This window comes from Melospiza georgiana, chromosome 2, assembly GCF_028018845.1.
Source record: "Melospiza georgiana isolate bMelGeo1 chromosome 2, bMelGeo1.pri, whole genome shotgun sequence".
Classification (NCBI taxonomy): domain Eukaryota; kingdom Metazoa; phylum Chordata; class Aves; order Passeriformes; family Passerellidae; genus Melospiza; species Melospiza georgiana.
The window spans coordinates 20,001,799-20,015,272 of record NC_080431.1 but is presented as its reverse complement, the minus strand read 5'-3'; positions in this window follow the sequence as shown (position 1 = coordinate 20,015,272).

Genomic DNA, 13,474 nt, shown 5'->3' with positions numbered 1-13,474 from the left:
GGAGTGGAATTTTTGTCTGAGGACACATCCTGAAACATCAGAGCAAACCTTCCATCACACTTTGTAGCAGATCCCAGTGCACGGGATGTGCATCCTGGCCTTCCACTGGGTCACTGAGGAGACAAGGAGGGAAACACTGGGCATTTCACATGGTGCTTGCCACACAGGTGATCAGGTGGCTGGTTTCCTCAACCAGCCATTTCTACTGTGGATTGCTGGTTGTTGTTAAAGTTATGACACAGGCTTGGCAGACATTTAACAGAGATGTCTGTTCTCGTTTTCAGAAAGCGGCAATGCTAACTATGGAACATGACAACTATTCAGCAAATTGGTTTTTGCAGAATGTGAATGTGGATCTCATTCAATTATGGTTTTGGCCAGGATTGTCATAAAGCCTCCTAAGCATTCTCCTAGGGATTTGGGATCGCTAATGCCAAGAAAAAGCAGCTGTCATCTTGCTAAAAAATCTACTGAATTTCGTAAGAAACCTTTGTCTTATGTAACATGGCTGCTCCTGTTGGCAACGTGTATTACATCTGCCTCAAAACCTTGTTCTACAATTAGATCTAAAGGGAAATAGAAAGCAAATAAACATTTTACAAATGATGCCTGCTTAAAACTTATTTTACAAATTATGCCTGCTTCTGAATGTGTAACACTCTGAAATGCCTGTAACATGGCTATTATTTTTTTTTCTGTAAATTAAGCACAAATTATGCCTTGGCTACATCTGAGAGATAGATGTGAACTGTGTGGGCAAATGCTGATAGACAATTTGTGTCAAAAGATGAACTTGATGCATAGATATATTTCTCATGAAGAATGAAATCTAGTGCTAGTTTTATAGGTATTTAATGAAATTGTGGGAGACTGTATATTTCTAATTTTGGAATCAGAGAAATAGCAGCTCTCTCAATTTCTCATAGATCATAGAGCAAAATGCATGCTTAGCATTGACCAATTAAAACTGACTTTTAATTTAATAAAAATAAGGAGAGGAGTTTCACTGCTCATCATGTCTTCACAGACCAACTGCAAAGCTATCACCTACTACAGCTTCACACACAAGTGATTCAGAAATAAGACAATCATTGTTTTTCCTGAGTGGTAGAAAATGTCATGGAATTGATGATTTTGTAGGACATCATCTGATATATTTTTTTCTGAGAGAAATATTCAGAGACTGAAACCATCTTTGTCTTCCCTTTCCACCAACTTTTTTTATCACTAAACTTTCAGAGAAAAAAAAATTATTTTATTAAGCTAAACTGAATTTTTATCCTGAAAATTGAAAGTCAAGATTTAGTCCCACTCCATCATGACAGGCTTAAAAGATTTGAGATTTTACCTGAAGAAGGATAACACAGAAAGAGTAAGGAAAAGAAAGTTTGGGAGAGACCCTAAGAGAAAAAAAAGGCATTGGTAAAGCAACCAAAAGACATATGAGACATGCATTTTCAAATTCCACTTATAATTTTGACAAAAATGAAATCTTGGTCCAGCTAGGACACATTTTTCTAGCATAGAAGCATTTCGCTGCAGGGAACTGTAAGCAAGGGAGGAAGATTTCCATAAGAAGTTCCTTTTTTTTTCTCCATATGGATAGACTGGAGTACATGAACTGAAAGTGATCAGAATAATGACAATTATGGAGCTGAAAATATTCTTTTTAAATTCTCTGAGATACCAGCTCATAAGGAGTTCAGTTTGTGTTCCTTTGGAAATCTTGTTACTATGCTTTGACCGACTGTGCTTTGCTTGAAAACAGATGGAAATAATTTTCATCCTCCAGAAAGCAGAATGAGTTGATGGAAAAACTACCCCTTCAGGACCAATTGCTAAGAAAGAGAAAAGAATGGGACAGCACTTTAGAAATATTGATTCTGCTCCCGACTTATATAGAAAAATTTACTAGCTGGTAATTTTGTGTCCCTAGCCAGATTTTTAAATATTAATGAAATTCTCAGAATGACATAAAATGTGTCTTTTTATGTGTGTATAGATCAAATGTGTATATTCACTGTTGGGCTTGTTGCACATTGTTCCATTTTAAAACCTATAGTTACTTCAAATTCATTTAACTTCTGAGGCTTCCAAGATTTACAGAATTTGACTTTCTTTTTACTTAGCTTTTTTTTTAAAAAAAGCATCTTATACAAAACGAGTAATTTTGAAGCTCTTTTTCTGAGCTTTTCATGTAAATTTTAACTGGTTTAATGCTTGAAGCATCTTTAAATAATTAAAAGCTTTTATAAATGAAAATTTTGATTGTCACAGAACAAAATTAAGCTGGACACCAGAGATTTATGTAATAAAACAGAAGGAAGAAAAAGGCCCTACACTAAGTATCTCCTTTTACTAAGGAAATAATGATAAAAGACCACAGCACCGATCATCAAGAATGCAACCATTAACATTTCCAGAGCACAAGCAATAACAGCTGCTGATAAATTCTAAGGGACAGATCATAAAACATTTGTGCCCTTTATCCCACCATCTCTATTGCTACTCAGTCATGGTGTTGACATGCCATGTCCATATCTCAGCCACTCACTGCTTGCTTGTGGCTCCTGGATGTCCAGCCCAGGGATATGGAAGGGATAATCCAGGAAAAGAAGCTGATTTTTATGCTTAGTTCTCCTTCCAAACCAAGGTACAGGAGAAGGCAGGAATTGTGAGCTGAGATCCTGTGTGGATATTAAGCAAGGTTTACACCCTTGGATCTGACAGCATGGAAGTTGTCTGTGGGTCTGTAGTTTAGACAAAGCCAGTGTCCTACACATGTGAGAAAAGCTATTGAAACTGAACAGGGCAGCTGTCTGCTCTAAAATGTACCTTATCAGTGTTGAGAAATAACAGAACTGGCTTTAAGAGCACAGCACAGGTGCCTTCAGCAGTGAAACACAGCATCATATATTTCAGAGTTGTACAGAACCAGCATGGCCCAGATGGTTGGTGCCCAAATCAGTGTCTCTTACAAAAAACTGTTACCAAGAATGCCCAGGAAGAAGAGGAAGTATTCACAGGGTACAACTGAGTTTCCCACTCTAATACAAACATTACTTTCCAGCTACCTGATAATCTCCATACTGTGAAACAAATTGAAGACTCTTGCCAGTCTTTCAATACATGCAATTTCATCCTCCTCTGTGATGACCTCTCATCCATTTCTGCGCCTTAGTCTATTCTTCTGTGCATCTGATCTTGGTGGGCTCTACACCTGCCTCCTTCCTTTTGCTGAAAACAGTCTGCCAGTTAAAGGAAGCAAGTCTCACATCCAGTATGAAACGTATCTACTGTAAAAAAATTCATCTTTGATTCAAAGGAACAGCTAAGCAATTGCAAAGAAAATGAAGATGTAGCACTATGGCAAGAGCATGCTCAGAAATACCAAACAGCTCAGAGCCCTACCTTCTCTCTGTGGCAGATCTGACTTTGTGTGCATTGCTAGCTTGAACGGATAAATAGCTCAGTATTTTCCATTAATATTCTTGCTGGCTTGTGTCATAAGTAGGGAGATAACAGATTTCAGCTGAGCTGGAGATAATGCTAGAAAGCAAACTACCTCAGCTGTCTAACAAATTAATGACAAACTCTTACTGGTAGCCAGTTGTCTCAACCACTGGTAGAGGGTAGGATGGCCAGATAGAACAAAGCTAGAGAAAAGTAGTGCTTTGCCTTCCTCATCTCAAGCAGTGGCTTCTGAATAAGAATCAGGAAACTCACAAATTTTCTTCCCTTTCTATTGGCCAGGAGAAAACCCTTCCTCAAAGGAAAATCAGATCAGAAAATGGTTCAGGGGGGAAGAGCTCTGGATTGGTGTCTTAGGCTTCTGGAGCCCCTTGGGCTTTGATGAGATGGAAGCAAAATTCCTCAAGGTGCTAGAGGGACTGACAAAAGAATTTGGGAAGTAGACATGGTTGATGAAAACAACTGTTGGGTTATAGTATGACCATAAAGAAGCAGAGGTAGTAGAGGCTGTTAAGGAGGCTGTATACTGTTTGGCAATAATTCCTGGGCACACAGTGAACAGATGCGTTTGCAAGAGTTAAATATGCAATGGCAAGCACCACAAATACTCCCCTCTGTTTCTGCCACTCACATGCTTACTCAGACACACACCTGAAGGTGTGCTGGCCCAGCTGGGCAATGCAAACTGAAACCTGGCTTAAATAACCAGGCCTTCAAAAGTCCATTTTATCGGAGAGAATCTTGATGATATTTAGTCTTTATTATTTCGCATACTGCAAAATAACATTCTGAAATCCTTCTTGTCTCTGAGCCACCTTTACTGTGGCCAGGCAATGAAGGAAACAGAAGGTGCCTCTGGGCAAGGCTGTGGCCCTCCTGTTTTCCAGTGTGAGAGCTGGAAATGGGGGTGCTGACAGAGGGAAGAAGGAGAGAGAAATGCCTGTAATGTTTTTCTAGGGTATGTGCAGACAATGAGGCAGGATGGAGATCTCTGGGAATCTTCTGCTAGGGAAGGGCTCTCCCAGACGAATCCAAATATGAGGAGTGCAAACATGGAATGCCAGACCTGTCATCTGTAGTCCTTTGAGCTTTTTTCCTCTGCGTTTTTATTTTCAATCAGCATCTGCACTGAATATCTGTATTCTGAGGACCAATGTCAGCAATGTACGCTCTGCCCTCTCTTGGCTTCCATGGGAAAGCACGAGAGATGCCAGCAGCGGTTTGGAGGATGAAACTTGTGCTATCCACTGGGCTGTGAAGTTCTCCCATCCCTGGTCCAGCTCTGGTTATCCCTTTTCTTTCTGGATGACAGCTGTTCAGAGTAACATATGATCTCCAGAGGGAACAATAATGTAAGCTTGCTTCCATCTTGCATAAATGTAAGGTACATTGGGTAAAGCCCTAATAGCAAACTGAGCTTCCTCTATAGATCCTTCATAGGTCTTTCTGAACAAGTTCCCTTTGCTGCCTCAGTTTCCCCTTTGCTGCAGCTAAGAATTATGTTTTTTATCCATCCCCCATGACACTAGGGAAGTGAGGCATACATCTGTTACCTGGAATCTCTTGCCTTCTGGAGCAACTTCTAACTATGTCTGGATTTCTGAGAGCTTCCCTGTGCTGATGGCAGAAGACTCTAGGCATGAGTTGTGAATAGAAAAACACAGAATCTTCTTCGGCAACTTCAAGATAATCTCTACTAAGCATCTATTTGTAGAATTGTTAAGGTTGGAAAGGACCTCTAAGATAATCACATCCAACTGCCAACCCAGCACTGCCACATCCACCACTAAACTATATTCCCAGGTGCTACATCCACACACCTTTTAAATGCTTCAGGGAAGGTAATTCCATCAGTTCCCTGAGCAGACTATTCCAATGCCTTTTACCTATTCAGTGAAGGAATTTTTTCTAACATCCAATTTAAACCTCCCCTGGCTCAACTTGAGACCATTTTCTCTTGTCCTGTTGTTGGCTGCCTGAGAGAAGAGGCCAACCCCCACCTGGCTCCAGCCTCCTTTCAGGTGGTTGTAGAGAGTGATAAGGTCACCCCTGAGCCTCTGTTTCTCCAGGCCAAACACTCCCAGTTCCCTCAGCCACTCATGAGAGGACCTGTGCTCCAGACCCTTCCCCAGCCCCACTGCCCTCCTCTGGACAGGCTCCAGCACCTCAATGTCCTTTGTTTAGTGAGGACGCCAAAACTCAACACACAACTCCAGGTGTGGCCTCACCAGTGCTGAGTACAAGGGGACAATCCCTGCCCTGTCCTGCTGGCCACTCTATTGCTGGTCCCAACCAGGATGTCGCTGGATTTCTTGGCTGGGAACTCTGCCAACTCACACTGATCTGGCTGTTGACCAGATGAGAGGCAAAAGTTGGCAAAGCAAAGCCACAGGAAGGATGGTTTACATTTACAATGACCCTCAGAAAGAAAGCTGCCGTAAAGATAAACATTCTAGTCCTGCCTAGATATGCTGTGTGGTACCTGGACTTTGGGGTAGCTCTCAGCCACACTGAAAGTGAGAGCAATACAATTGGTGAGAGAAAGAGGAGGGTACATGACCACAACTGTTGTTCACACACTGTGAAGTGAGGGAGAAGCATGGATCTGTTGTCTAGATCCAGACTCTGCAAAATACTTCTTTGTCTCACAAATTAGATGCCTCTTTGGAATCTTTAGGTAAATCAAATACAAGCTGATAATAATTAAAAACTCTGAGGAGGTCCAAAAATGAGAAAGAAGCTCATGTAGGCATTTCAGAACTTCACAGAAGCCTGGGGAAAATCATCTCCCAGAAATAAGACCTCAACTGAAAGAGCTGATTCACCGAATGGTCACACTGCTCTTGCTGTGATAGACAAAAGGCATGCAAGGCAAAGTTTCTACACAAAATTTCTAGCATCTTTTATTAGGCCAGATAATATACTTGGAAAACTAGATAAACCTTATGTACAGCTTCTAGCCTCTATTACAAATAATATCTTCTATTAGACTGCATTTTGGAGACCACACTCCTCTGGCTTATTGTCTCTTAGAAAAGAGTTGGATGGGATTTTCAAGGATGCCTCAAACACATTAGATATCTCTGTGTGGGTAACCAAACCTAAAAATTGTTTTAAGGTGAAGAAACTTGGCTTTGACTCACAAATTCTTCCTTAGTTTATATGGAATTAAAATTATCTTCTTCCACACTGTTCTGAAGGCATTTCAAAATCTTTTAATAGTGGTTTTAATATGATGTAACATGTTCTTATCTTAATTCTAAAACAGGAATGATTGTATTTTTATATATAATCCTAAATTTTAGTGGCTGCTTTCAGTCTTCCTTCATATGATTTCTGCAGAATAAGGAGATGATGAGCAATTTCAATCTTGGACTCACATCTAGTGTTCTCTCTCCAAATTCACAAACTGTGGAATCTGTGCCATCCAAAACATCTAAATATGTAATCCAGACCAATGCATTTGTCATCTGCTGCCATTCTTTAAAAGCAATCAATGAGTTGATTTCCTAGGCACAAGCTGTGGGATACTGTGATAAATCTGAGGATACTTTGGTTTTGCTTCATTTTCAAATGCCATCACATTACTGTAATTATTTTGAGAATTATTAGTGCTCACAGCTGTGGACAGGCAGAAAAGAAGTTTCCCTTGCATTCCCTATGTTTTCTTCTTATTTTGTTACTGTCATGCAAAACAAAATTATTCCAATGTTATCATGGCAGCAACTTGGCAAAACCATGGAATGCACCCCCACTCCTCAGTATCCTGGGTATGCACAGCATGTCACTGAGCCCAGGAACTGCCCTGCAGCATATATTGAGCCAATGGAACCATGATGGCTGATGTCTTTCTTGTAAAAGTAAGGAAAGAGTCAGGAAATTTTTTTTCTTTTTAGAATGCCAGAACAGAGGTTACCCCTAGTGCTAAGCTGGACTAACTGGTCTTTCAAAAAGAGCAAAGTTGGAGATTATAAATGAGGATACTAAAAGCAGTTCCCATAGAAACATAAGAAATCAACTTAAAGAACTCTTACATGCTTTCAGGCAACTGGTATCTGGACATAATCTCAACTTCCCACATGTTGTACAGATGTAGGTGAGCACAACAGTGTGTGTTCTCAGTACTGCTCCCCACTTGATTAATTTGCTGTCCCTTCTTCTATGTGATATTTGAGACTTCACTAAAAGTCACAAGATTTGTTTGAAAGCAAGAGGTAAGCAGGAAATTAATGGAAGATGCTGGAATTGGCTAATTTTTTTTAATTAAACCAAACCAGAAATTAAAATCAAGGGCTCATACTTAATTTCTGAAGCCTCACCAGGATGTCAGAATTACAACCCAAAGGGACACCATCCAGAGCATGGCAACTCTTCACTGACACACCCTGGATTAGTAATGCTGCTCTGAATCTGTGACACAAAAGGAGATTCAATGAATGTAAACTGCCTGACAATTTTTTTGTATTGACAAGGTTTTTTTTTTTTTTGCTGCTACAATCCACTTTTTAAACTCGTCCAAGTTCATAGCAGGTAAGTGAATTCCAAAATAATTTTAATAGTATTCTTAGTAAGCAGTTTTGCCTGACTTTGCATCTGGTAATGAAGTTCACTTTAACACCACATATTTTCATGCTGTTGAAAAATTATTATAAATACATGCAACTAGTGACTGTGGTTGTTTTTGTAACTAGATACCCTAATGGAGAATGTCAAAGGTAGACATTTACAAGTGATATTTTTAAAAATGAACACTCTTAATTTTAATTTTAAGGTGGCATCTCTAAAGGAGGTACCACTCCTGCTCTCTCTCTGAATCTCTGAATGTGACATTTGCACAATATTTTGGACTTTTTTTTTTCTTTTTTTTTTCTTTTTTTTTTTTTTCTGGGAGAAGCAATTCTTAGTTTACAGTAGAATTCTAATCAGCAAAATTGTGATACAGTGTGTTTTCTGAAAATGATGGTATTAAGTATTTTCCTGATTTATTCCTTCAGAAAATTCTTATTTTATTTTTTGAAATAGTTTTACTTAGGCTGAATTGTGGAACAAAATATTGTTATTAGTACAACTTATGAGGTCTGCTTAGACTTCACTGGGGAAAGATTATATGAGTAAATTTAGCAGCATCTTTGCTTTTGCTGGATTGTTTTTCTATAACAATAGGTGCATTGGCTGGTCTGTCTTGAAGGCAGAGATGGTGAAAAAACTGCAAGTGTGATCAGACAAGAGGTTAAATCTAGATGGACTGATATGACTACGATGTTCACTTTACAGGCTTTAACTGATCTACAAATTTAGAAGGCTCATTAGAAATTCAACAAGAACTAGAGCTAAGAGACGTTCAACAAAGCAAAGTATACTCAAGAATATTTTTCTCTGAACAGTTTTATCCAGCAATTCATTCCCCATGGGCACATTTTTTTCCCTCTGTAGAAAGACCAGAGCAGTATGTCCCAAAGAGCAGTATAGTAGTAGGCAGTAGTAGTGACAGGGAGACACAATACTACACAGCTTTTCAAGCCACATGCTATTTCTGTGATAAACAGACATAGTTCTGAAAACATTGGTTTCAGCACACAGCAACCACAGTGCTTGCTCACTCTGTAAATGCTTAAAATGTAAAGATTTCTGGAAAACACAGACAAAGCAGACGAGTGAAAAGTTACACTTGAGATATGTCTGGGTTTAGTTTTGTCACGTCAAACCCGCCACATTCTGACACGTGTTTAAACTGCATTCCTGACCGCTGTCGAGCAGGTGTTTATACCTGCTTGCTTAACAACACCAAAAAAACTGTTTCCCAGAAGTAAGCGTGAGAAGAGCGCCCAGCCAAGCTCGCTGTGCAGCCGCGCGGCACCACCAGGGATGCCCTGGGGGAGCAGCCCCGGCGCAGGAGGGGCGGCCGGGCTGGGCGCGGACCGCAGGGCGCTGGGTGCCCGCTGTGCCGGGCGCTGGGTGCGGATCGTAGGGCACTGGGTGCCCGCTGTGCCGGGCGCTGGGTGCGGATCCCGGGGCACTGGGGGCGGATCCCGGGGCGCTGGGTGCGGATGGCTGTGCGCTGGGTGGGGATCCCGGGGCTCTGGGTGCCCGCTGTGCCGGGCGCTGGGTGCGGATCGTAGGGCGCTGGGTGCGGATGGCCGGGCGCCGGGTGGGGGTCCCGGGGCGCTGGGTGCCCCCCGTGCTGGGCGCTCGGGCTGCGGCACCGCCCCGGCGCGGGCGGAGCTTGGGGGGCAGCGCCGGGAGCCGCGGGAGGGAACGGGACGAGATGCTCTTCGCTCCTATTCTTTAACTTAGCAAAGCCGTCTGCTCACTCTCCCCGCCCTCTCGGAGCTGGATGTCCTCGCAGCCCACCGGGACGGGAGAAGGAGAAGGATGTGTGCGGGCAGGGCGAGCCCGCCGCCTCCATCCCGCGCAGCGTGAGCGCCCCGCGGCTCCGCTCCGCCCGGGAGGGCAGCCCGGTACCGGCGCTCCCGGTGCCGCCGCTCGGGACGCGTTTGCCGCACGCTTGGGTGCGCGTTTTCCCTCTGGGTTGCTGTGGATGAAAGATACAGGTGGGTTCTTCTCCCAGCGTACTGTGCCATCCTCCAGTCCCCTCCCAAAGAAGTGTAAAAAGTTTGTGAAGGACGCGGAGGTCGGCTGGAGAGGCTTTTGCTCGGAGCGGTGTTCAGAAGCCTGGGGTGAGCCCGGGCATTCGGGAGGCGCTTTCCGTCCTCGCTGCCGCCGCCGTCCCGGCTCGGGCTCTGATGGCTTCAGCCCAGCTCGGGAATGGCTCTGTCTGATCTACTCGTACCGCAGGCATTTCGAAACTTCCTCTTCGTACGTAAGAGGGGTGCCTTAACTTTGAATATTCTAAATGATAGTAGCTTTTTTTTCCAAAAGCATGGGTTTGCCGCACTTAGATTTTCCCCTTGAGCAAATAGTACGGCATTCAAACGTGTGAGCTTCATCACTACATGTGTTCTGTACTTACGTTGTTCTCATTTCCATGTCTGTCTCTGTCGTGAACGTGAACTGCTGAAAGTAAATCTGCTGATCTGCATACAAGAGATTCTTGCACAGACAGGAGGTTTTGGGAGCTGGGAGATACCCAAACTTCTGAACCATAGAACCTCCTCTCAGTCTTCTAGCTTAGCTCTAAACATCTCTCTGGATCTCTTGAAATCTTGCAGCATGGCTTGGAGCATGGAAAAATAATCCAGAACAGACGGGAATTCTGACTTCAGTGTTGTGAAGTCCCATGAAGATCCCCATCTTTCAGCTGTGTTTTAAAACAATTGTTTCAGATGATACCTCTGGTTTTCGATGTTTTCTGTTAAAAACAATTCAGTTTCTCATCTGGAACACAAGGTTAAATGTATGTCAACTTAAAAATACACTATTGCTGTCAAAATTCTGTTAGCAGGTCAAAAAAGCGATTTTTCATAAAATTTCGTCTGGGATTGACTTTGAAATATTATGTAGAGGGATTGTCCTTGAATATTATGTCTGGATGTTTTTTGTTTGTTTGTTTTTAATTTAACTTTTCATTAGAAATACAAGTTCTTAAATGAAGGAAAACAACTGTTTTAAAATTGATTTTTGTATGAAGTGAGTAATGAGTTGATTTAGATTGTATGGATATGTAAACATAAGAGGGCTTTTTATAGCTCTTTTATACCCCAAGAGTACAATGTAGATGTGATGGAAAAGGATAAGGTTTTTTTAGTAATATGAAGTTTGATTTTATTTATTTTATGCCTTTTCTTCAGATTTTAAATATTTAAAGTGAATTAAGCATGATCTTTGGCATGTTGCACAATGTTGCAAGAGAAGATGGTAAAGAATCTCCCAGCTGGAAACCCGTGAAGCTAATGTGTTCAATAAGTTATTTGGTAGAAAAGTGAGAAAGGAAACAAACCAGCTTCACTGCTCAAACTAATGCATGGTGTCAAGTGTGAAAAGAAGCCTCTCATTCTCAGTATTAAAGCCTGTGCTCCCAGAAGCTGATCTAACATCTTCTGAAACCTTATTTTTTTCCAACAGACTACTTCAGAGAAAATACAAGCAGTGATGGGTGTCTGTTTTGCTGCATCTTTAGACTTTTACTGTCAGAGCCAGTCAACAGATGCAGGATTTAATCAGTGGTGACATTAAACAAACTTTTGGCCCATTTCACCTGGCCATATGTTTTGTATCACTTTGGGTATGTTTTCCATTCCCTGTCAACTCTGACAAATTCAAGGGGACAAACTGGATGCTCCCTTACTTGCCTTGGATGGTATTGTAGGTTTTATTGTTTTGGGGTTTTTAAACATTTTTTGAGAAGCAGAATTGGCAATTCTGCAAGCTCCTAGCTCCCTGCTAAGAACTGGGAGGGTTCAGGCTGTCCTGGGTCATGGAGCCCTAGGGAATGCAGAGTGTCACCTGTAAGACAGGGTTTATAGAGTTCCAGAGTAACCTCTATTAAACCAAGCTATCTCTCTGGAGGAGAAAAAAAAAAAAAAAAAAAGAAAATCAAATGAACACAAAAGCTTTGAGCACAAAGCTCATCTACAAGTGTTTTTCAACAATAATGTGTATTTTTCAGTTAAATGCTAACATTAGGTAAACTTGGACCCGTTCTTCAAGGGATTAGTTATGGGAGTTTAGAAGCTTTTTTGAAATCTGAAGTTAGTTTTTACCTCATCCATAAGTGTAAAAATCTTAAAACGAGCTCCTAAAACAAGACTTACTCCTACATAGCCCAGATCTTCAGATGTCTTCCTCTGCAGACCTTTGTCTCTTAAATTCACCCAAAACTTTTTGAAGCTCATCTTTGTGCATCATGTTTGTCATCTTTTGATATCAAGTAATATTGTTTTTAAATGTGTCTTACACTGAACTTTCAGGACCTGCTCATCTTGCCTGTGCATTAGAATATAATTTCCCACCACACCAGGGCAGAACTTGCCCAGCCAAAGCTGTGTGAGTGGTGGCCAGCGGGGAAATGACCCGGACACTGGGCTGGACCTGCACACCTGGTGTCACACTGCTAAATTGTAATCAGCTGAGTCCCATCCTAGAGTAAATGTCCTTTTGTAAGCACTAAAAATATGAACTCTTGATATGTTTTTACGAATGCAGGATGACTGTATAATAGACCTATTTATTATTTATATTTTGAGCTGAATTTGTAATCATGGGGTAATTTGTGTTGGAACAGACATTTGAAGGTCATCTAGTATAACCCTCCTGCAATAAGCAAGGACATCTTCAAGTCAATCAGGTTGTTCAGAGCCCTGTCCAACCTCACCTTCAACACTTCCAGGGATGAGCATCTAGCATTTCTCTGCGCAACCTGTTCCAGTGTTTCACCTCACCTTGTCAAAAAAACTTGTTCATTATTGACCCTAAATTAACCAGTTTTAAACCCTTACCCCTTTGCTACAGGCTCTGCCAAGAAGTTTCTCCCCATTTTTCTAAAGTCCTCTTTAAGTACCGAAAGGCTGCAACAAGGCCTCTCCAGAGCTTTCTCTTTTCCAGGCTGAACAGTCCCAACTATCTCAGCCTGTTTGCATGTGAGAAATGCTCAGAAGGGTATTTTTAAGATTTAGTTTTTGTTCCACTAAATTTTCACTCTATTCTTTTAAACGCTATATACAATTTTGGGTATATTGATGGTTAGGCCCAGTTAGTTTCCTTCTATAACCTGCAACCAGAATTGGGTAGGTGATTTTTTTTTTCAAAATTGAAGGAAGAGGACTTAAAAAGTTCTTTCTCTTAGATATGCTACCCGGGACCCTTTCCAACATAAATTAGCATGTACCTCCTAAAGGGGGAGGCAAAAATCAGAAAGCATCAGTGTTTCAGATTCTCAATGACCAAACAGTAGACGATCTGTGAAGTGTACATAATTTACTCACAAGAAAAAATCCTTAAGACAATTTGTATATGTTAGACTTTAAAATCACTGTAACATTTAGCACAGTGAATTTGTGAAAGTAGAGAAATAAAAAGACAAAATACTTATTCTAAATTCTTATAA